The sequence below is a fragment of the Galleria mellonella genome, unplaced genomic scaffold, assembly GCF_026898425.1.
Source record: "Galleria mellonella isolate WM207_F2 unplaced genomic scaffold, CSIRO_AGI_GalMel_v1 utg143, whole genome shotgun sequence".
NCBI classification, from domain to species: Eukaryota; Metazoa; Arthropoda; class Insecta; order Lepidoptera; family Pyralidae; genus Galleria; species Galleria mellonella.
In genome coordinates this window covers 1,582,235-1,607,604 of record NW_026441997.1, presented here as the reverse complement: position 1 = coordinate 1,607,604, position 25,370 = coordinate 1,582,235, and the positions used below count along the sequence as shown (strand labels likewise).

The 25,370-nt window shown below is 32.7% G+C and overlaps 1 protein-coding gene across 2 annotated transcripts in view; it reads left to right on the top strand.

Moving 5' to 3' along the window:
• The window catches only part of LOC113517105 (uncharacterized), a 155,633-nt gene that overhangs the window by 21,495 nt on the left and 108,768 nt on the right, over positions 1-25,370 (top strand). Inside the window, exon 2 of one of the 2 annotated variants that reach the window (XM_026901669.3) lies at positions 17,397-17,420. The exons of the other annotated variant lie outside the window; for it this stretch is intronic. The gene's annotated coding sequence lies outside the window, so the exon portion shown is untranslated. The remainder of the gene's footprint in view (positions 1-17,396; positions 17,421-25,370) is intronic. 2 annotated transcript variants of the gene reach the window in all.

The following is a 25,370-nucleotide window of genomic DNA, read 5'->3' as shown; positions in this document are numbered from 1 at the left end:
AATTGAAAATATATTTAAAAGGGGCTTTAAAATAGAAAATTTTTCAATATAGCCATGTTTTTTTTTTGCACCCTATATATTTTATAATTCATTGTTTTGGTCATTCTTAATATATTTACTCGTTGATTTTGTTTAACATCAAACAACATCGACGTCGAGACTTTATAAAACTAAATCTTAAGTATCGAATTGACTATATAGACTTTTTATTTCATTATCAGAAAGTAAAAGAATGTGTTAAATTAGAAATTTTTAAATGGTAATATTGCATTTGAACTGGCGATCGAATAATAATAATTTTTAGTGGATTAACTTTGATTAATGTAATATTTGAGATACATTTTTGGTGTAGGTATGAACAGAAATATAAGACTTGTGAGTTAAAACCTATATACTATGTTAGTTCACCATGTTGTTAAGGTTTATCTGCGTACTATATTCCAGTAAAATCCTTTCAGTTATTTAACACAATTGAGTAATAAAGATCCTAACAACTTTACAAACATCACATTTATTATATTAGAGTAGGTTAAAGACATGTAATGCGAACGTTAAACTCGCATGGGAACACTTACGTTTTCGCCCGATACGATTAATTACAGCTATTATACAACACGTGGTGCATTATTTTACGCTCGCATTGCGAGCAGTTTTCCGGTGCAGCTTGCGTTCGCGCTGTTCCCAAGGCGGAATTGTACACGATTTTGACATTTTTAGCCCGCCATCGGCTTGGTTTGCATCACGCTGCTTCGAATGTCGAGCTAGTGACAGTTGTGCCGCGTGACGCAATTCTGTTGATATTGTAATACAAGCTACCACTTATAAAGAAGTGGTCTGGTTGCATACACTTCTTAGAATACTGGGAAATGTTACAACTATAATAATTAATTTATTTACTAATTATTATGCAATAATAAATTTATGAAAATGTTGTTGTTGTTGTAAAAATCTTTATTATACATAACTCAGATTAAATACTGGTAAAAGATTTAATATACAATGGCGGACTTATCCCATAAAGGGATCTCTTACAGTCAACCTGTATTCATCTGTTACCTTTTGAGGGCATATTTAGCATGGAGAGAGATATAGGGTAATTTTTATCCCTATGCAGGCAAAGTTGTGGATATGCTGGCATATAAATTCTTTGTAAAATGGTTATGTGTAAAAATTTTTTTTTGAATAGATATTACTCGCGATTTTCCCTACCTAAATGAAGATAAAAATTATGCTTATGTAATGAAATAAACAATCACGTGTTTTACATACTGTCACATTTTGTAATAGGTGTCAGCAGGATATTGTAAGTGAAACAGATATGTACAGAATGTGAAAAAAAGATAATATATAATCTGTAAATGATTATATTAAAATGTTATAAGTGTGTGATAATTAGTAGTGAAATTTTATGAAATACGCAATAGCACCAATTCTGGAAATATTCCGTTACAAATATTTATATATTGTTTTATGTATGCCTTCTATTTATACTTACTAATCCGGAACAACTGTTGGCCGATTCTTCCATGCCCATAAAAGTATAAGTTTCTGAGAAGGAAATGTATTAGCAATAGCCGGTACCATTTACGGCGTCCGAGATAGAATCCAGTGTTTTTTCATTGCATATCACATTGACAACATGAGTACAATAATCGTAAAAGCCGGTCCCCTTGTCGAGAAGTGCGCAAACTGTCCGCAGGGTGATAAAGGAAAATGCATTACTTCCCCAGCGAGGGCGAGTAGGGAGTTTTCCTTAAAGCAGCCCTTCAAAATGGCGGCGTAGGTCATTAATGCTTGGCTCAGGAGTCCAAATTTAAAAGTCCACTTTCAACTTAGTTATTAGGCAGTAATAGTGACATCGAGATAAGAATGAGGTATTCGTGACAAGTATTTTTATGGCGAACGATGGAAAAACCGATATTTTTATTACGGTACTGTTTCAACTTTTTAAGTCTCGATATCTCTTATTACATTTTTTTAAATTAATTTTTCTACTGATTTATTAGGAATAAGATACTCGTATTTTAAAAATATATGATGTAACAATACATATGTAGTTGCTCAAAGCATAAGGAATATATAGTTCGGATCTGAGGATAATGTTTTCTATGTAAGTTGTGGAGAGAGATTTGCTAGTTTTCTCACATCTATACACGTCTCGGAATATAAATTACTAATATTCTAAATATTTTTTAAAATTTGTCAAATGAAAAGTAAATAGAAATTCACTTAGCCGTTTCAAAGATGTACCTATATGTAAACAGAAAGAATTGTTTGCTTTTAAACAAAACACTTTATTATTTCATATATTATGTAAGGTTTATAATAACGTATTTAGTTATCTAAAATGCTTTAAAGTACCTATAAACATGTGGTTACAAAAGTTTAATCAACCTAAAAATATAAAAACTCTTTATTTCGTGGTAATTGCAGTGCTGTATATTTAAAATACTTTGGTTATAAATAACACAATTATGCACCATTCATTAACATTGCTATGTACGGAGTTATGTACTCGTTATATATCTACATATACCCATAAATTCATCGCATTTCATTGCTCTCCATACGCAAGTAAACCATACGATTTATTACACGCAAGTTTACTTGCACGCCACTGCACTTACCCGGTTTTATTTTTTAGCGACTGCTGAAGCGTAAGTGAAATAATAATATTGCCTTTTTTCTATGACCGAAAAAGAAAGTAAGTTTTTTCGGGTACTTACATACATCAAATATTAAATACCACTGGATTATTATACTCGTATGTTATTGGATATATGTAGATAATTACATATTATATAGAGTCATCTGACAGATATACATAAATCAATTTATTTATAAATTCGTGCACATTATATACGGTGAACGCCAAGACCAATTTAAATATATACTCATGAATATAAATGTTTGTATTATGTGGGGATCGAATCTGTAACTATCGGAAGTTAAGGCGGCGTAACTGTAAATGTATGTACACATATGCATATCCGGATGTTTGTAACAATGTGTAGCCTAAATGGCTTGACGGATTTTTAAAAATAGAGTCGCGTCTTCATTGTAGTACCATATTATGTTGTGTACTATCTTCGTTAATATTATAAATGTGAAAGTGAGTATATCTGTTTCTTACCTGTTAGCGTCTTAACAGATTTACCAATTTCTATGAAAATTTGTATACGTAGATATACTATATAAGACGGAAAAGGTTATTGCTTATTTTTTATTTCGGTCAATGAACCTATTGCGGTCATATGGACGAAGTCGCGTGTAAAAGCTAGTAGACTATAAGTCTACATAACGTCTGTATAAAATATGGCAACCTTAAATTTACAAATTATATACGTATTTATTTTAAAATGATATTTTTTACTTTATGACGTCAACTTGTTATTCTTTTAAGACTTATCACTTAATAACAATTCTATGGAAATAATAAAATTGAGAATGTTAATATTATGTACCATCCTTTTTACCACTAAACTCAAACGCACAAAATAAAGCTATTTGTAAATTTTTTTTTTGTATTTGTTTTTAGAAGCAATTCAATATTTATTTTTCATATTGACTAAAACATGTTTGTGATTGTAAGTTAGTAGACAAGTATACTACACTGTAGACTTAACATGATACTGTCAGCTTACACCATCATGCCTTAGACTTGTGCAGTGTAGTATTATTTTTATAGGTAGGTAAATTTTTTGACCTAAGATTACGTTTTTGGGGTGAATTTTGATGAATTTTCTTAAAAAAAAAAACAATGTGATGTTAAAAGATAAGCAAAAGTGTGTATGACGTCATAGATCAAGGACGATGTCACGTTGTAACTTCCCTAATAAGATTATATTATGAACATCAACAAAAAAGTAATTTCCTTAGAAAACAAGACTATAAATTGTGCGTGATCCGTCCCGGCTGTTTCACAAAGTTGCCGGCCATATATTGTCGCGGAGGGCATCATACATTCAGGGCTAGAGGGCGGAATACAGCGCCGATGTCGCATCCACCTGTCGTTTCTGTTTTATCTCTTACAGTCCCTTGATTTACCTCTAGTTACTGTTATTTAGTAGAAAATATTGGAAAAGTTCTGGTCATCAATTTAACAACATATATGTAAACTAAAAACGTACTTATTTACATGAAAACTTTACAACTTAATCTTGTTGTTTTGTTTGTGTCAAGTGTAGATGTTTTTTGTGTCGAGATTTATATTTTTTTTTTTGTGCAAATTATGTACAGTAGTACTTACATTTAGTAAATAAATTTCGAAAACATTTCACACTGGTTATAACAAAAGAATGAGTCGTAACCGCGAGTTCGCCCACGCGGGAACTAAATTCCTATTTCCGTGAGAATTTAAATTAACTATGTCATATGAGGAACTTCCATGCACAATTTTAGACTTTTATGTGCAGTAGTTTTGATGTGTATCAGTTAAGAGTAGATGCGTTTCGTACCTATTATATACAAATATATAGAAAGAAAGATAATACATATTACATTAAAGGTGTTACAAGTATTATGTATTCGTAAATGTATTTATATTATAGATAATTGTAATAAACCGATACACTGTCCACGTACGAAATTTCTTCGCCCCAGGTGCGCCTGAATTTCGTTTAGGGGAGGCTGTCTTCGTCAGGCGAGGGTAGCACGGAGACGTGACGAGTTTTTATGATGAACACAATCAAAACCTGTGGACGTCATATCGTAACCACGTTCCTATTTGGTGGCTCGTTACGAGCTGTGAGTGTTTGTCGTCTTTAAGTCTTAACAAGGTTAATTTGAAAACAATAAATAACATACTTATCGTACCTCATTTCCTTTTTGTACCGCCTCGCTATGAGAAAATTAGTAATGATTAACCTAGTTAAAGCAGTACAGCTCTCGTGGGGTACAAAGATTTATGATGATTGAACATAATGATTAAAACCGAATATTGAAGCGTGGGTGACTCTATTTTAACCGCGTAATATTTTTTCTTTTATTTACTTATATGTACATATTATGATAAATTTATTTTCCTAAATTTTAATCAATATCTTAATCGCATTATTTATTAACTTTTTCTTTTTTGACATAGTTTTTAAATACATACTATTTATAGTCAGAGTCAGTTTTACTGTCTTTCCATTTTTTTTTATACAACTTAGAATGGCAAACAAGCTGATGGTCCACCTGATGGAAAGTGGTAACCGTCGCTTATAGACATGAGCAGTACCGTGGACATAACAGAGTATACTGTTTCGCCCATGATACCCACCATGCGTTGCCATAATACGCCTTTATAATTGTGTGTATCTAAGTCGGATAAAACATTCGCTCATAAGTCCTCGATCACGTGTCTAGCCAGCGTTTTTGGGCAGGTCATATGACATCTGGTGCCATCTATTTTTAAGTTTAAGTATCATGTCCAATATAAGCTATAGATTAGCTAACGGCGGCTTTCTTGCTTTTTGTTAAATACCTCACATAATACTGGTGTTCTATATACTGGGGTATCGCGAACGTGTTCTTTATGTACGTAATTTCACAGCCTAGTTACCTTCCAATACAGCATTTCATGTTAGTAACATGGATATTCTGTACATGCCAGGGTTAAGCATGAGCACAAGAAAGCAGCTTACTCGTCGCTACTATACGTAAGCACCTGGCGTATGGCTAGTAGACCAAGTTCTTCACCTATTTTGTGTTCAATATTATTATTTAGTAGTGTAATATATTTTACAAATCTAATGATATTTAAAACCCTAAAAGAATAACTTATAATCATACGTTACAATGCTCTGAAAGTGCGGTACTTACGTGGGAATTAAGTAACCTTTATGTTTTTATGACTGAATCTTCGATTTCACACTGGATTTACACACAGTAATAATAAAAGGCGTCATCGCTATATCGGAAAAAGTGTGTAATTATTTGAGGAAATGATTTCATCTTAGATGTATCATTAGATAACAATATGCATTCGAGTTTGGCTAAAACAGCATAAAAAAACTTGGACTTCTAAACAAAGCGCGATGATGTTCACACCGGAGCAGAGCCTTATTCTATGTAAAGCAGAAATAAGGACGTGTGTGGAGTACTGTTGGAATCTCTGGTATAGCTCCGCTTAGTACCTTCAAAACGTTCTCGATGTTCTGCAGAGACAACCTAGGCTAGCAACTGCATCCATACACGGTAGATCGCTCGCACTCGCGTAAAAATAAGTTTGCCAACTTATACGTGAACCATACCTTAACAATGGAGACTGGCCTTTCTTATGGCGTGTTTCCTTCGTTATAACCTTGGACATTCCAAATATACCATGAAGAAAAACTTAGTGAGCCGGCATAGTGCGGTCAACAGTTGAGAACAGAATAATCTTTTTTCGGTTGGACGTTTTCATGGATCATATTGTCTCTGTGTTCACTCAAAATACTGTGGTCACATGTCGTACAATAATAAAAATAAATAAGTAGGAAGGAAGTAGTAGTAGTAGTATTTCAGTAGTAAGTAGATATTAAAAAAATTATCGGCATTTCAATGAATTTACAGTACTAGTATAATATATGCCAATAAATATAACTGTGTAATTTTTATCTTTTAAATTAAACAGTTGCATGAAACAAACCACGAATATGGTAAGAGCTTTAATATCTTTTACAAACACTATTTCTAACTCTTATTATTATTTCTCTTACTCTATGTCATCATCAAATCAGAATTGATAAAGACATTGCGTAATTTACAGACTAAAGTAAAATTCAATGAGATTAATTATTATATTATATTAATAAATTTAATCTTGTTTTTCTATTAAAACGAAACTAATCTTTTTTTTTCATTATTTTTTTAACGTATTTTACATAAAATTGAATTATTTTAATAAATGTTTAATTCTGATTGCGTGTGTTGCTCTGCTCATCCCATGCGAAAGTGATTAACGGGCCCGTGTAATTTGAGGTCAACGTCCGGCCCTTACCTCAGCACGTGCTCGTTATATTTACGCTACTCATAATAATGTTAGTAAACATATTATATCATCCCTCCTTCACGGCATTAAATACTTTTGTAGGTATGACTTCCTTAGCTTACGCGAACGTTGTCTGTCTCGGAATGGGAAACAATTTCCTCCCACTCGTTAAATAATGCAAAAAGTTTTAACGAATGGGGCGTTTATACTAAACTGTCTAAGTAATAAGTATTTATGTATTTTGAGATTCCCTGTGATGTTCGTCTTGCTTTATCTTCTAAATTTTAGCTGTTAAACTTTGGTGTGATAATTGCAAATGTTTTGGCTACTATCTATTGCCTTAGTTTTTAAAAGTAAACATTTCAAGTTTTATATAAAGTTCTAGATCAGAAGCTAGTCTTGTGTTGTGATAGATGGAAATGGTTGATATTTAGGATCTTTTTTCTAGGGGAAAGGGCAACCCCCTTTCCGTCTCTTTCATCTCTTATAAAAGACGCATATATACTTTTAGACATGTCTTCCCGAAGCTTTGTTCACATCCTAAGGTGGATACTAGACAATTCTGGGATAGGTACGACCCATCTGGCCCATTTTAAACACTTCTATATTGGTAGATTTGACATAGCAGTAGGATTTAACAGAACTATAACAAAATGCATGAATACCCAATTGTCTTTTTAGTATACTGGCTCACCCGTCAGACTCGTGAACGGGTGCTGCCTGTAGGTACTGATCTGCTGTGGTTATTGCAACCGATTTATTTTAGTGATTTGTTTTAATTATCTAATATATAAAATTCTCATGTCATGGTGTTTGTTACCAAACTCCTCCGAAACGGCTTTACCGATTTTTATGAAATTTTGTGTGCATAATGGGTAGGTCTGAGAATCGGCCAACATCTATTTTTCATACTCCTCAATGATAACCCACCCCTAATTTTTTTTAAAATTTTTTTGACATTTATTTTTATTTCATTATAACTAAGCATTGAAAAATACATACAACTTCAAATTTTCACGCTTTTGCGATCAACTCCTGTTTTTTAATCGCGATTTTTATTTTCCGAAAAAGGGTTGCAAGATGACAATCGAATATAATAATTGTAGTACGATAAATGTTTATGTATAGAAATAATGTATATAGTAAAACAACGTTTGCCGAGTCAGCTAGTATAATATATATTTTAAATTTTATGATCTGATGCTGCTTAGTAGTTTGTATTCATACGAATTCATTATTTATATAGTTAAACTTTTTAAAAAAGCAATAGGTGATATTCTTTTCCGTTCTTCTTGGCTGAAATTGCATTCCGAATGGGCTGTAATGAAAAATGACTATTCAGAAATGCTTAAATCTAAGATTATATGAATAAAAATAATTCTTTCTTAACTTCTTCTATTATGATCGTTGAGGATAATACATTGTTGGTACTTAATGGACATTAGTAGTCTCATCCTTGGCAATACCCTGTCAGGTCGATCTTCTTATGGTTTACCCTGGAAACAATCCTGGTTAATTCCTGGTGATTCCTCGTTACGATGGCAAACTAACTTACTTCTAACTAACTTCATCTTTCCCTATTCCATTTCATCCACTAAAAAGGATTATAACTGTTAAAATGTCTTATTGAGCTATTAGTTACACTTGGTTTACTACTTTCATAAGTACATTTTATCTTTCAGCACCTGTAGCCCCGATTACGATAAGAATGTCTATTTTAGTAGTTCATGAAACGTTCCCGTAATTAGAGCAGTGTACGTATATACATAAAAGTTAACCGGTAGATTAAAGCAGCCATCTGGTACAGCATCAAACCAACTGAGATCATTGCTGGCTCCATGCCACCGGCTAATGAAGTCATATATGTCTATCATGACTATAATATGGATATATCGCCGACGTTACGAAGTTCGGATTATGGAGTAGATTCTGAAGACCTTTTAATAAATGGAGGGTAATTCTATTGTAACTTAATTTATACTTATTTTATTAGTAAACGCACCGCCTACTTAATTTTCTGTTCGTTTCATGGTTAACTGGTAGAGAACGCCGTTAGGTGTTAAGTTATATGTACACTTAGATAGATAGATAGATACTCTTTATTGTTTCCTCCAAAAGATTACAATAGTAAACTTATTATAAATATAAATAATTACAAGAAATAATCACAATGAGAAAACAATGGGCGACCTTATCGCTAAGAGCGATCTCTTCCAGGCAACCTTTGGATGGAGAGGAGTAATTATAAACAGTTTGGTGGGAGGCACGATGAAAAATTTTGTTAGTTCTAAATATGGGAGATGTGATACATATAATAATATAAATATTATCCCTACTCATTATTATATTTATATACATACACCTACACACACATATACATATATATACATACACATACATACATACATACATACATATATATATATATATATATATATATATATATGTACACATATATACATATACATACCATACACATACAAATACATATACATACATGGACATAAACGCCTACACAAATACATAAAAATATATAAATACTGTTTACTGTTCACGAAAAGTATGCAAGTAATAAGTATGCTAACCAGACATATAAACGCATTAAGAAGATGACAACTTGCTCAAATAATAGTTCTTCAGTTTTGCTTTAAAACCAGCCGTACATTTTATATTTCGTAAGGAAACTGGTAAAGCATTCCAAAGCCGTACAGCTTGCACCGTAAATGATTTGTCATAAAAATTAGAGAAATGTACCGGAATCTTCAGCTGAAGGCCCTCAGAAGACCTAAGATTAAAAGAATTGACGGTATGCAAGAATTCAAACCGCTCCTTCAGATAGTGAGGGGAAGAAGAGTTGAAAAGGGCATTGTGGAGCAGTGAAAGAATATGAGTATTCCGGCGAAAACGAATAGGAAGCCACTTGAGCTTAGTGCGAAACTCGGAAATGTGATCATATTTTCTAAGACCGAAAATAAACCTGATAAAAACATTTTGAAGACGCTCAAGTTTGTTAAGCTGGTCTTCCGTAAGATCCAGATAACAAGTATCGGCATAATCAAGAATTGGAAGTAAAAGAGATTGGGATAGCGCAATTTTGGTAGCAGTAGGAAGGAAATTACGCAGTCTACGAAGTGAGCATACAGATCCGAAAACTTTCCTGCTGACAGATTCTATTTGTGGCCGCCATAAGGGAACTATCTATAATTATACCTAGATCTTTCACTGATGCACTGAAGGGGATAGCCACATTACCAAAATTTATAGGTGCCAGTGTTGAATGATCGACCTTTTGTATTAACTTAGAACTACCTACTAGAACTGCCTGAGACTTGGAAGGATTTATTTTCAGTCCAAAAGCCTTACTCCAATCACTTATATGTTTAAGATCCTTGTTTGTTAAAGCGATAGCATCCTTTAAATTATCTATAGAGGCCTGAGTATAAATTTGTAAATCGTCTGCATATAGATGGTAGAGAGAAGTTAGTTGGTCAGATATTGAGTCAATAAGAACTGAAAAAAGGAGAGGAGACAAGACGCCACCTTGCGGAACGCCAGCAAACGTATCGCACCAAGATGAATATGTATCACCTATTCGTACTCGCTGCCGGCGTCCAAACAAGTAGTCACGAATCCATTCAACTACAGGCGGAGATATGTTAAGAGAGCGTAACAGTTCCAGCAGGATATCAAAGTCGACGGTATTGAACGCATTGCTAAAATCTAGGAGCGTGAGAATGGTCAGTTGGCCGTGTTCCATACCCGATCGAATATCATCAGTAATCTTGACTAGTGCTGTTACTGTGCTATGACCGGGTCGGTAGCCAGACTGATAAGGGTTCAATAGGTTGTTTTCAGTAAAAAATTTTGTCAATTGAGTATGAATAAGGCGTTCAAGCACTTTAGAAAGGAATGGTAGGATTGAGATAGGTCGCAAATCAGAGAAAGAATGAGGATTGTTCTTTTTTGGAATGGGGATAATTTGTGCTTCTTTCCAACACTTTGGAAAGGTACAAGTTTCAATGGAGCGGTTTAGGATAAAGCAAATTATAGACAATATTTCATCAAGAATCGGAATGATCATCTTACGACTGATGCAATCGCTACCTACTGCATCAGACGTTATAGAAATAATGCTCTTCTTAACGTCACACTCTGTAAATTGATTAAAAACAAATAGTGAATAGTCTGGAGTTGGAAGCGAGGAAAGATCTGATAATGTTTTAGTTTTATTATTAACATCAATAACAGGAGATGTTGAAAAGTGCTGGTTAAGAGAGTTAACATCTAAATTAGAAGATATGCTATCCTGATGGATCTTGCCAACTCCTAATGACTTGAGAAATTTCCAAACTTTACCGGGATCACGCTCTGAGATCGAGTCATGAATGTAGCGTCGTTGTGCATCCCTACACACTCTATTGCAGCGATTCCGATGTTTGAGATACTTAGCCTTATTTTCAACACTGGGACGATACTTGTAACGAGCTTTTGCGGCATCCCTTCCATGCATCAATGTCCTACTTTTATCATTAATCCATGGGGCAGGTGCGTGCTTAATTTTGATAGCTTTGATGGGTGCATGCACATCGTATAATTGAGTAATCAATTTGTTAAATTGTACAACCTGTTCATCCACGGACATTGCCTCTCTAACAGGTGTCCAATCTATTGCTTTCGCATCATTGCGCAGTCCCTCCACGTTCATACTGCCAAAACTACGCTGGAAAAGAGTTTTGCGTTTTGCTTTTGGGGGACGAATTTTGTAAGATAGATAAATCAAATCATGATAAGAAAAGGAGTCCGCTGCACACTGACCATGCTTCACAACATTTTGTGGGGATGAGATTATAATTAAATCGAGAAGTGAAGGTGTAGCATTGGGAAAATGGTGTGTCGCAGATAACGGGAGTATATTTAAATTGCAAGCTTTTACAGTTGAAATAAGAGTGGAAGCACGTGTATCATTCTTTAGAGACAAGTATTAAAATCGCCCATTATGATTGTGTGATTATAGGAAGGAGTAAGATTTTCAAGAATTTTTTCAAAGGACGAGAAATAATCAATGCGCATGGAAGGACTATAGTAGACTCCGAGTAGTAATTTTGTATGGGAGAGGGAGATTTCAATAAAAAGATGTTCACCAGCATTGTTTGGAGGTGGCTGTGCAGATATATTGACCACAGAGTAAGTAAATTGAGTACGAAGGTAAATAGCTACACCACCACCACCACTGCTAGTTCGATCATTTCGAATAAGTTGAAACCCCGGGAGGGAATAAGAAGTAGAAGAGAGGCATGGTTTTAACCAAGATTCGGAGACTAATATAGCGTGGATGTTGTGTTGATCAAGAGTAGTAATCATATCAGAGTATAATTAGTAAATTAATCTGAAAGATGGTGGTAGGCTTGCTCCTTATACGTTGGTTTCCAATATGCTTGACAAAATGTGGACCTATCTAGTGTTAAGTTCGAACGTTAATAGTCGATAAATGCCTCTGATTAGTAGTTAGTAACTACCCTATTAGGTATTATAGACTAGAGCATTTTTTATTTAATTATGTTTAATACAGACATGGAATATCCAGCAAACGTAGCTAGTACAAATATAGTCTTAAGTAGTCGACAGAACTAATCAGCGCACCCCAATTACTGAATTCCGCTATTTGCAGTTTAGCAACTGCTGTGTATTCATTATGCTTAATTATTATACTAAACTGCTATGATACTTTAATGAGTGGCGGTTTTGTTAAAGCAATTTAATTGGTAAAATCCCTTATAATATATTTTTTATTAGACAAAACATTACCTATATGTAAAATTGTAAAAATGTATGAAGAATTTGTATATTCTCATTCGGTTATTAAGATTTTTCACAATGAAGATCCAAGTGTTACGACAACAATCTAATCATAATATGTACTCTTTACAGTTTTTCGGATTAAATGATAGTTTTGGTAGGAAAATGTTTTTTATGTATAATAGAAGCAGAAAATTACTTTGATTGATATACATTCTTCATTATTGTAATCATTATCATCATCATCATTGCTATCATTATTATCGTCGTCGTCATCATCATCATCATTATCTCAGTCGTTATCCGTCTTGCTGAACGTAGGCCATCCCCCATAGACTACCATTAATATCGGTCCTGAGCCACCTGCATCCACTGACTCCCTGCAATGCATTTGAGGTCATCACCCTATCTAGTGGAGTTTTGTCCTACCTTGCATTTGTCCGTACAGGGTTGCCACTTAACAACCTTTCTTCCTCAACGATTGTCGGTTCTTTGAACTATGTGACCAACCCATTGCCACTTCAGCTTGCTTATTCTTCGGGTTAACAGTCACCGCTTCGTTTGTTTAATGGATATTCTCATTTCGGATTCTGCCACACAAAGAAACTCTAAGTATAGCCCTCTTCATAGCTCGCTGAGTAATTTGAAGCTCATATTATATCAGCCGTTAACTGTCCATTGCTGAACAGTACCAATCAAAGTAATTTTATATACTACTTTTATATACCTATAATTTTACCCTTATATAGTAAACGCCTATAACAGATTTTCACTATGGAAGTGACTCGTCTTCTGCGTCACTGTAATTTATTTTTTGCTATTATGCTATTAGTAAGATATCAGGGACTTTACGACTCATAAATTTTTTATTCTACATGATAAAAACTTCGACGTTCCGACGCTTGTTTTCTTTGCTGAACAATGTTGGTGTCTATTTTATATAAGAAGGGGTCGTTTTATTATTTTAGGTCTATCAAATATTACCAGATATATATGGCATAAATTTGGTCACACAACATCTTCAAATACAGTGAAGTGACGGGATCATTTTTCCGCTGGCGCTCAACTCAACATTTTTGTTTGTTTTGGGAGTATTTTTCTGCTTATCATACTTGACACATTGTGTCCCTGTACCTCGGGTGCGCACACCACATGGATTATCAGTTTACCAATGTGAAAGGCTACAAATAAAATACATGCATTTTTGGAGCGTACTAAGCTTTATGGAGATTACTGTTGTTCCCTTTTAGATACAATAAATTTAAAGACGTGTTGCCAAACAGGTTTAAATAATCCTGTTTCAGTACGCAATAAATTGTGTTTGTTAACATTCGATATCTATTCCTACTGGAATAATGATAATAGCGTTTTTAATGGACAGAAAATTATTAACTTATTAACTTTCGCGCTGTATATTTTATGTTTTATATGAGATTGGAATAAACGCGATCATTTAGGTAAATTGATAATTTACCTGAACTATCTCGACGTTTTAATCAGACACTCATCCCTTATAAAATAGAAAATTTTAAAAATTTGTGCATATCTGTATTCGTACTTACACTCTATGTATATTCTACTAGCTGTCTTTTCTTGGTCAGTTTTGTCTATTTCCAACCTATAATGGTACTGAAATATACATAGGTTTATTTATTGATAGTCAAATTTCAAATATACAAAAAGCATACTTAACCTCTTAGTCTTCTGGAGTGGCAGTAGTTCACCTTTTGCATGTCATTTATAGTCTGGAACAATTTTTCATACTACTAGAATGACCAAAAAGACAACGGTCTAAGTACTGTAAAAATTTTACTGTGGTTATAGTACAGATTTGAACAGCGCTAGGGATATGTTATGTACATGGTACCTCTCATGGATTTCCGTGCACAAGTCTAAACATGTAACAACTTTAAAAATTATAACGAAAATACGTAATGTAAGTAGAGTTTATCAGATACTACAGTATATAAATAAATAACGATTACAAGACATACCCCTCGTTTCACCAATGACACGAGAAAAATTTGAGCGAATTAGGTCATCTCATGTTATATGAGAGTGAAACAGGAACCTCCACGTCATCCGGCTATCGGTAGGTCATTCATAATAATTTTATTTGGCTACTCGGTGACTGACGACAGATATTGATGGGGTCTGACGTTGCTCTCTCTAGTTCCCTCGTCATATTTGTCAGTATTATACCACCGCTAAAGCTAATGTGCTGGGAGTTTTATTTATATGACAGCTTAATAAAGAATATTATTTTATGTGGACGATATTATGATCGAAATTAATGGCTGTGGGTATTCAATTTTGCTTTATTCCTAACTAAAGGAATATAATTTACATAAATTTTCATTACATTCACTATACTAACGATTCGGTCTGGCTTTGCACGGGTAGATAGAATTTTCGAAAATAATATATAGTTTATGTTACTAGTTGATTATGTAGTTTTCTATAGAAGAAAGAATTTTTAAAATCAGTTGAGTAGTTTTTGAGTATATCTATTACAAACAAACAATCAAATCTTTCCTCTTTATAATATTAGTATATATAATACTTACAAAAGAGTGATGCTGATATTGCATTGATAATATAAATGTGGTAAAAACTTTGATTTTTATTACTTCTAGACGGATTTCGATGATGTAGATCTAAGTCTATATTAAAATATGGAATAAATACTTCAACGTTTTACATTGGTATAGCTGTAGCGGATATGGAAAGAAACTTCAATAAACGTAATGTTTAAGTCATTTGGCAAAATAATGAGAAATTTCAGGTTTATTTAAATGTAATAATATATATAAACCTATGTACCAACGATAGTCACTCTGTATTCATGACTAAATTGAAATGTTGATGTACCTCCCCATTACATTATATTTATTTATAATATATAATAATTTAAATACAATTTCCATTATTTATATTATATTATTATTAATATATTTAATATCTTTACTCATATAATGACATTGAATAATTTAATTATATTTTAATGTTTATCTAACACAAGGCATGCTGTGGTTGCTTATTGGTTGTAAGAACAGTAAGATCTAATCTACCAGTGTATTGTATTAAAATGTTTAGCTGTATCTTATGCTGGTAATTCTATAAATAAATAAATGTACGAGTAATAATAATGAAAACTGTTATGCTGTAGTTACAACAATAATAAACTCACGATGACTGAAGTCTTCTGGACGACTGACAGCTTGATGAGTTACTCATCAATCTGTCAGTTGTCCAGACGACTTCAGTGAAAACATAAATTTCAACCCTCAAACGCGACGAGAAATAAGATGTAGGGGTGGCGATGAGACAATTAACACAATACAAAGTTCTTAAACACGAACACCATAATAGGTCTGTGTAGGACACTGTCGAGAGTCTAAATAATTCCACACAATTTTATTATTCAGATTACTTGACTAGGAAAAAAGTGAAACGGTTAGAGACTATTGTGGCGTGCACGTGATGGGCTCTCTCCGGAACTCTCCACGGTGTGGACAGAGTCTTGGAAGTTACATTTATGACTACTAATTAGGTGTCCCTGGAGATAGATTCTGTATCTAAATGCATATTATGCAGGAGTTTCAAACAATGGTCTTAGGTAGATATATAATAGAATATATGTAAATTATTGCATACACAAGTATATGTATATTAAACCATAACATACTGGACTTTTATACTGACACTATGATTTATTTAATCAGTAATGCTGGTAAACTACCTTTTGTATTTGTATATTCATAGTAATCAGTGCTGCAACGTATTCCTGCTGCTTGTACATGAAATGTTTGTGATAATGATCAATTGAAGCTTGACATCTCTACTTACTCGTATCATCAGATGGATACGAATCATTTAATGAGAAAGACTTTGTAAAAAGGTCGTCTGTTTGGGTACTTCTGTCCCATTCATGCTTCCGTCGTGAAACAGTTATGTTTGCATGATTGTGTTTGGGTTTAAAAGGTGAGATATGGCATCGAAATTTCAGGGTACAGAGACATAACCCTTAGTCCTTAGAAATTGAAACACGAAAGATATCATGGACGATACAGTATAGGTACTCTGTTATGTTCATGGTACTGTTCATGTTCATAGGTATATATTTATTTATAAATATATATATATTTAAATAAATAAATAGGTTGGTCATCAGGTGGGTTGTCAGTTTGTTTGCCATTCTAAGTTGCATAAAAAAAACCTAATCTTATAATTACATCCATTTATTCAACTCATAACTTTAAATAACATTAGTTAAAATAATTAATCTAATAATAGATGCAGATAATAATCTGCATATGACTTAGTTGTACCATATTTATTATTGATTCATAGAAATTAGTGTCTCCATAAGTGCATATAACATAATAACATAAATTGTAGCAGAAACATAAAAATACTGAGTATTATCTAAATTTTAAATCAAAACGTAGATAGCTGTATAAAAATATGACCAAACCACATCTGTGGTGTTTCAAAAATTTCTTTAATGAGAAATTCAGGATGTACGCTTCCTTTTAGATATCCGCTCGACACTTGTTGTGTTTTATTAATATCTCTCTTAATTCATTACGTTAGAACTGCTCAAAATGTGAAACATTATTAAATGAAAATCCTTTTGTTTCAGGTCCTTGCCAACATTGAATTGAAGGTATGAAAAAATTTGCTGAAAACTTTTATAACTCGATGATCTAATATATAGATAGATAAAATAATATAAAGATATAATAGATAGGGGAGTTGATTGTTTAACAAATTGATCGATGGTATCCATTGTGTAATTATGAATACTGTTTCTATCTGACTGAAATTATACCAACAATTTTTTTTCTTATTAAGATAAACCTGCCGATATTATAATTAAGTTTGTAGATGTTTAGATGTTTATTGAGTAAATCCATCCAAACATCTTTAAGAGGATTTGAATCAAATTTCTTACACAAACATTATCCTCGATTAACACAAGATATATTTTATCGTAATCTTACATTGCCAAAGTTACGTGATCAGCTAATTTGTAATAATAAAAATATTTGTCTACATTGATGTATTCCTAATTTTTAGACTCTATATGATTGCAAACAATTATGTGAATATTTTTTTTTATGCAGCATAAAATGACAAACAAGTTAACGACGCACGTCAGTACTATGGAGATAACAGAGTATATGTACTACTCGTATTATAGAGTATTTTATTTATTTTTTCTACTTACTATATGTAACTTCACGAGTAAAACAGAAACTGATAAAGTAATATATCAAATTTACGGTTTCGTTTATACTCTGTTATATTCTGTTTAATTCTTACTTTAATTTGCATCTTGTATTCAAATTCCTGTAGATGAAATATTAAAATGTTTTAAAGTAACTGCTGTTTGAGCTCTTCTACGTAAAGAAATTTAAAAGACCCAAACCAGTACTGAAGCTAAATTCAAGTTTGTTTGTTGTCCGGGTATGTTTGTCGAGCCGCGAGGCTCGTCGGGGCACCGCGTTGCTGACTCCGCTGATTTAGAGGGAAACTTTACTTGTTTTGCATTTTACGGGAGCGCGGGGAAAGTCGCCCCCGAGATTTAAATATTTTAGAAGTAGCCTAACTTTAGTAAGGTGCCTGCCGCGGTATCCCTTTATGCTCTTTGCAGGCAATTGAGTCGCATACTCTTTAGAGATTCAAATTGAAACCTATTTCCCGAAAAAAATATACGGATGGTATGTCCACAAGAAATATAAACAACGTTCCATTTTGAACGTCAATGGAAAAAGTGAAATGGGATCGGTCAGAATATCCCGCTGTGACAATAGTTTGTTCGCTTTGTTCCGTCGTGCGGCATGGCGGCGAACGGTTATCAGCAGTCGTCGCAGCGCTGCCTGCGGTTGCCACGTAAAATGAGTGTAGGTTGTCTCTCTCTGAAACAGGTTAAGTAAATAAACCCAAAGCTTTTATAATGGACCAATGCAATTTCGACGTCCTCGTGAATAGTGTTTGCACTTTATATCTGATTCAGTTTTCAATTAAAGTTAGATTATTTCCTTACAACTGGTCATAGTCGTTGTTATATTTCAGTTGCAATTCTATATTATATTATTTTTTATAAAATTGTTATAACGATTTCTTCGTCCTATAGACCATTACATATGAAAAATTACTTTCCAAATTTTTCCCTCTTAAAAAGAGGCATATTAACATCATGGGTTGGACCTCAGGCAACTCGGAGGTGAGCACGCCCTTCCCCCTTAAGTGCGCCTATGGTTGTGACTGAGTAAACTAGTACAATACAATTATAATGATAATAATCTATTTTTAATGCTGTTTCCTTGATCTCATTCCAAAAAAGTTTCCTTTTCTGAGTTTTCACTATGATGGTATCGAAATCAATATTGACTTTAGATGTTTATTTTATGTCTTATCGAGAACTTGTCTAGGTATACAGCGTAGCGTATGTCTAATCCAACTTAAGAGTTTAAGTTCATTATATACCTTAACTAACGCAAAATTCTACTATTTTAATAAAAATATATGTACTAATTGATTACATTACATTAAATCATTTTTTAAAACATTACAGATAACTTTTAAAGTTATAAGATAGAAAGATAAGTATGACTATCGATCTTATAACTTCATAAAAGTAACTTTCTACTTAAATCTGAATCCAATCCATTGTCATCGATATAATAGGGTTACGGTCTTGCCAACATTATTTAGGTCATTGGAATCCTTTGAAGTTGTTTAATAAGTCGCAAAAGATTATGACTTTGTTTTAAACTCGATTATTTAATAAAGTGTCCAATCCACCGTGATCAATTTCGTTTAATATAGTAAAATGGGATTTTAAAGATAAGAATTTAAACCGTTAGGCATCGGCGACTGTTGTGGTAGTACTAGTGTCTGTAAACTGTGGTAGGCACTTATGTTTATTTGATATCTTATCACATAAAACAATCTATCATTTAGTAACATATCAACTGGGCTGCTGGGTTTCAAACATACGAAACATATACACAATATGAAAATTATAAGATTTCAATATGCTGTCAATAGTTATGTTAGAAAAATGGGTTTATAATACTTTTTTTTTATTTATTTTATGTCATGTTGTATAATCAAAGTACAGATTGCAATAACTTTAATATAAAAGTTAAATTGCTTATTATTCTTGTATCGTTTGTAACAATGTGAAATTTCTTTGACAGGTCGACTTCTTTAAATGTCAGTAATGTCTGGTTTTATTTAAAATACGGTCCAATGTAAAAAATAATAAACTCGATACTTGTATGGGTACCTTTTATCAATTTCCGCGCGGGTGCTAACATTTTGTGTTCACTTTTCTACTATCGCTTCAATCTTTTGCTTGTTGAATTGAAATATTATGCAGCGGTACTCGTGTTTGCGTTCTCGTGGGCATAAATTTATTTATACAGGTTATTTTTTCATATTCGTTCAAACTGAGTTAAAAACTAGTAACGACCTAAATACGAAATTCAACATTTCAATGAACGTTTTATGATTAGTGTAATATATAGGAAAAACAAAAAAACGTAAACACGGGTACTGTGCAATGCGTATCGTTTGCTACTTTTGAGTCCATTTACAAAATGACGAGGCACATTGAAGAATTTACTTTCAATATTTTACAAAACAATCATTGTTTGTAAATGGACACATTTTACAGTCATCCAATTAACAAAATATAAGTTTTCGTTAATAGATCAAAATGCCTACGTACATTTATTTAAAATATACGTAGGCATTTTGGAAACAAAAAATATAACACACTAATCGTAAGTCACTTTATTCTTCTTCAGTAAGTTGTATTTACTACCTATCAATATTTTAAACATTGGCGTAATATAAGATTATTTTTCAAGAGCCTCTTTAAAAAGATGTGTATGTGTATTAAGGGATGTTTTTCAGCACAAATTTAAGTCTAATAAATGTGAAATAAAGAAAATTAAAGGTCTGTGATTTTTACCATATCAATTTTACTTATATATGTATATAAAATTAACAGCTAATAAACAAACGAATTCAAAAATAAAAGGACCAACAACCGCTTCGCGTGACGATCTGTCAAAGTGAAGTCCCGGTTGTTTCACTGGATCATCAGTGATTTCAGTGTGTAAACAATGCTGAATAGGACCTTGTTGTTACAAGGTCCTATTCAGCATTGTTTACACACAAAATTTTACCAGCGACTTCGTCTTACTGATTGATCGAGATAAAAGTAAGCCTCTCTCCTTTTCCGTCCCAAATAATAAGTGTATTACTTGATATGTTAAGGCGCTAGGTTACAAATAAACTCACTTTCACATTTATAATGTTAGTAAGGATATCCGTACATCTGATAATGTGATCTGATCAAGCAAGTGCAGTGGCGCGTCAATTTATTGATGAAATTGTGTCAAAATGTGTGGTTGGTGATGGCAATTGCCGTACCAACATACGACCCGACGGCCAGGAGTCACAGACCAGTAATCCGGTTATGCGGACCGCACGCGCCTCCGGCGCTCCCCTGATCGAAACGTAATTGGGTATATTCACCTGTCGTACCGCGTGCCTATTAAAATAAACAGTTTTAAATAACCTTCGCTTCAAACACGGTTGCGAACAGATTATATGTATTATATGGCATCTATTAGGTTGTTATCGGTTTTTAAAAAGACTTTAATAATGTTGTCGCTGACTAGTAGCCAAATATTTCACGGCGTTTTAAAGTTTTTGAAGTTATAGTAAGTAGGTGAGTAAGAGAGACTTTTCGATACGTTTATGTTTATATTTTTTTGGCTACGTTACGCGACTACATATCCTATATTTATTAAATTAATATTATAATTTAAAACCTGAAATCTTGTATCTATAATTAAATTTGATTTCTTTAACTGGTATAAAATTATATAATATAATATGGGATTGACATGGGAGTAAACCAAATTGATTGCGAAAAAAAAATTTTAAAAATGTTTTAGATTCGCAACGTAATTGTGAAAGATAGGCCTAAAAACACAGATCAAATGATAATCTTCTCGTAATAGAAGTCACTAAAAATAGTTTTATTTTAACTGTTCATAGAGAATTATATGACTATACGATTTGTACAAAAAGTTCAAAAAATGTTTTGAGAATTCAACTACTCTCTTTTTGGGGAAAGTCGTTCAATTTCATAAATACATACACACTGCGACTGTATACCATTTGTGATTATTGTCATAGGAGAAACTATTTATGGATACTTTTGCTTGAAAATCTTGCATATTCATATTGATATTAGTCAGAATTTTAGATGAAGAAAAATTTATGAACAGTGAAGTAGACATAGTTACTGCTCATGTCTATAGGTGACGATTACCGCTTTCCATCAGGTGGACCGTCAGATTGTTTGCCATTCTAAGTTGTATAAAAAAAAAGTTAAAACTAAATACTTTAGAGCATTCTGTAATAAAATTATTGAATTTACAAGTAATTTCATAAATTTCAAATACGTTGGATGTGCTGTAATACTATCACATTAATGGTTAAAAATATATCTGTAGTTAATAAAAAAAAATACTTCTTTAAATGCAATTTGGCTCGCCGAATCACACGTTTTTTATAGGTTCCGTCGTAATCTCTGGTGAAATTCTGTAGATATACATTACTTTTCTGAAAATTGATATTGAATAGTTTTACTTCTATTGTGTGAATTACGACACGCTGCCTCAAGAGAATGACTCGGACCCTGGACTATCGAAGACGTAACTTCACGCTCCAATTGTAATGAATTACCTTACATTATAAACATCTAGATAGTATCTTTCAAGAAATACGTCTGTGAAAATAATCTTTAATTTTTTTAAATAAAGGCGAATTTTTTGTAAAGTATAAAATTGTGTTAATCTTGTAATTCATGACTTTTATCACACAAACGAATAGAATTCGACGTGACAGGGGACGCCCCGTCACGTTTAATTCTAATATGCTCGGTGAAATTGGGCATGGCGAGTGTTACATTCACCATAATGGTAACAAACGCCAGATGTCTCTGACTACCCCATTAAGAATTATAGTCGTAAGTATATTTATTTTTAACAAATAACTATCTAAATAATTTAAAAATAGTTATGTATATAGGTTAGTTATAAATATTTAAGATGTGATTATAATATTATATAACTGTCGTAATAATATTTGAATTTGAATTAATATAAATAAATCGTGGATTACGTTCGAAGGTCTCCCCGGTCGGCAATTTTCTGCGAAGTAGAAAATTGGGAGCCCAGTGTCGCGTAACAAAATAAAAGGTTTTATGTTTAATAAACCCGCTGCAGCCGCCCGCGGAATATTATATTTAGTAAAATCAGTTTTCTTTGCGATATTTACATAGAGTTAAAATATAATTGCAGTTTTCGTTTATTCAAATCAGGTAAAAATTCATAGGTAAGCTTATTAAATTAAATAATTTTACCACGTTTCGTGCATACCATTGTTAATACAAATATTTGAATACGTAAATCTACAGTTTATTGTGATTGTTCAATTACATTAGATATTACGTCAACTCAAAATAATTCCTCAAATTACTGCCAACGTTTGGCGGAGAGGTCTGTGAGTCGTGTTTGAATATGCAAACGCTTTACAATATACCTTGGGACGTAATTTGGCGAAAATCTGAAGCGACGTCCTAACACGTTTTACGTAGTTGACGGAAATCTATTTAAGATGGCAACATGAAAGTGCTGCACTCGAGTAATTAAATGCAACTTATATAAGAGAATTACTTAAGACAATCTGCTCTCTCAGTTTTTCATCAAACTGTTGGATTTTCTGTAGCAAAACTCATAATCCGAGATTCAGTGCGGCTTGCGGCTGGTATTTCCACTGAAATATGGATTATGTCTATTCATTTGAAATTCAGAAGAGGTCCCCATCGCTTTCTCATTCGCTATGATGAAGTCATTCTTACTATAAAGATAAACGTTTTTGTATATTGGCCCTCATTTGTAATAAAGTGTACAGTTAGATATTGTTTTTAAAAATCAATATTTTATTACTTGATTTATGAGTTAAAACTTAAACCTGTATCAAATATCTATAAAGACAAACATTGCTACATAATTACACTTATTAATAAGTAGTTTCTATATTGATATCGACTATCTATGCTATTTTTAAAGAAAATAGTAAAACATATCTTTGGCCATATTACATTATGTATTTATTACACTATGCTTCTAGTTCCAAACTAAGCAGAGGTTGTATTGTAAAGTTTATATTATTATAAAAAAAGATTTAAAATTTTACCAACTGAATCTTATTACTAGAGTTACCGCGTTTCGTGGCGTAATAAAATTGTAAACGCACTCGGCCACATCTCTCTGAACGATATGGGATCGACTCTAGTTTTGGAAATACGTAGATCAGAAGGTTGAATTTTTCAATTTATTTCTTTGAAAGAAACTATATTGTTATAATCCGTACTAATATTATAAATATGGAAATGAGTTTTTATTTAATTGTGGAGAAGGACATAAGCGTACACTGTTTATTCCGGTCGCGCAAACGAAGTGGCGAATAAATACTAATGTCCTAATAATATCAAGGGTTTTCTCACTTATAAAGATAAATTCAAAATTCAACTAAGAGCTAACAATTCCAGCATCAATAATACTAGATAACAAATGTACTTAAAGGCTCAAGCCAGAAGTTCAGAACCTCTAAATCTGGCCCAATACACAAAGTTTTTATAACCTGTGGATTATTCAAACTAGCAACTTTCCCTAAGGAACGTGGGTTGAAAGTCTAAATTATGAAAATAATTTTGGAACCTTTTATACAAATCGTGTCGTCATGAGACCGATAAATTAAGTAAACTCCAATAGCAAATTATTCTACACGGAAAAAAAATGTCCGATTGCGAATTGAGAATCATACTTTCTTCCAAGTGATGTATAGTACTTTATATAGCACCTATAACCAAATTATATTCATTTAGCTTAGATCATATAGATGATCATATGATATCTCTATTCAAATGCTTAGTCAAAAACAGGACAACTTTTTTATCCATATGTGGGGACCCCCCATAATGTACATTTATTACTCAGTATGTGTAGGAAATTACATTGTAAGATTACTACTCACAAATCCGAAAATATCTGGAATATTAAGGTTTTTTGAAGAAATTTTGTATTAATTGCCTATAGTCTTGAATTTCCCATGTCGGTAATAACTAATAAGTATTTTGCAACATTTCACCTTCCCAAAGGAAAGTGCAAGACTACTAGTTTGTTACAGATAATTATTATAAAGCACATTGAATATCAGTTGGGGTAAAGTAGGAAAATAATAGTCTATGGACAGCGTCCACGAGATATTCTAGTCGTTTCCGGGACTTCTGTTGTTTTATGGCCTTGTTCAAGTTGTGATGCTGGCTCACACTACTACCAGCCCACTGACGCCACGTGTAACCTTTTATCTTTCTAACGTAGATAATTAAGATTTTTTATACATTGCTTTGTGTTCCTAATTATATATTGTATTTATCGAGATGTACCTAATTAATTGGTATAACATACTAATAATACATACCAACAAAATTTTCTGTACAAATGTACAGAAAACTTTA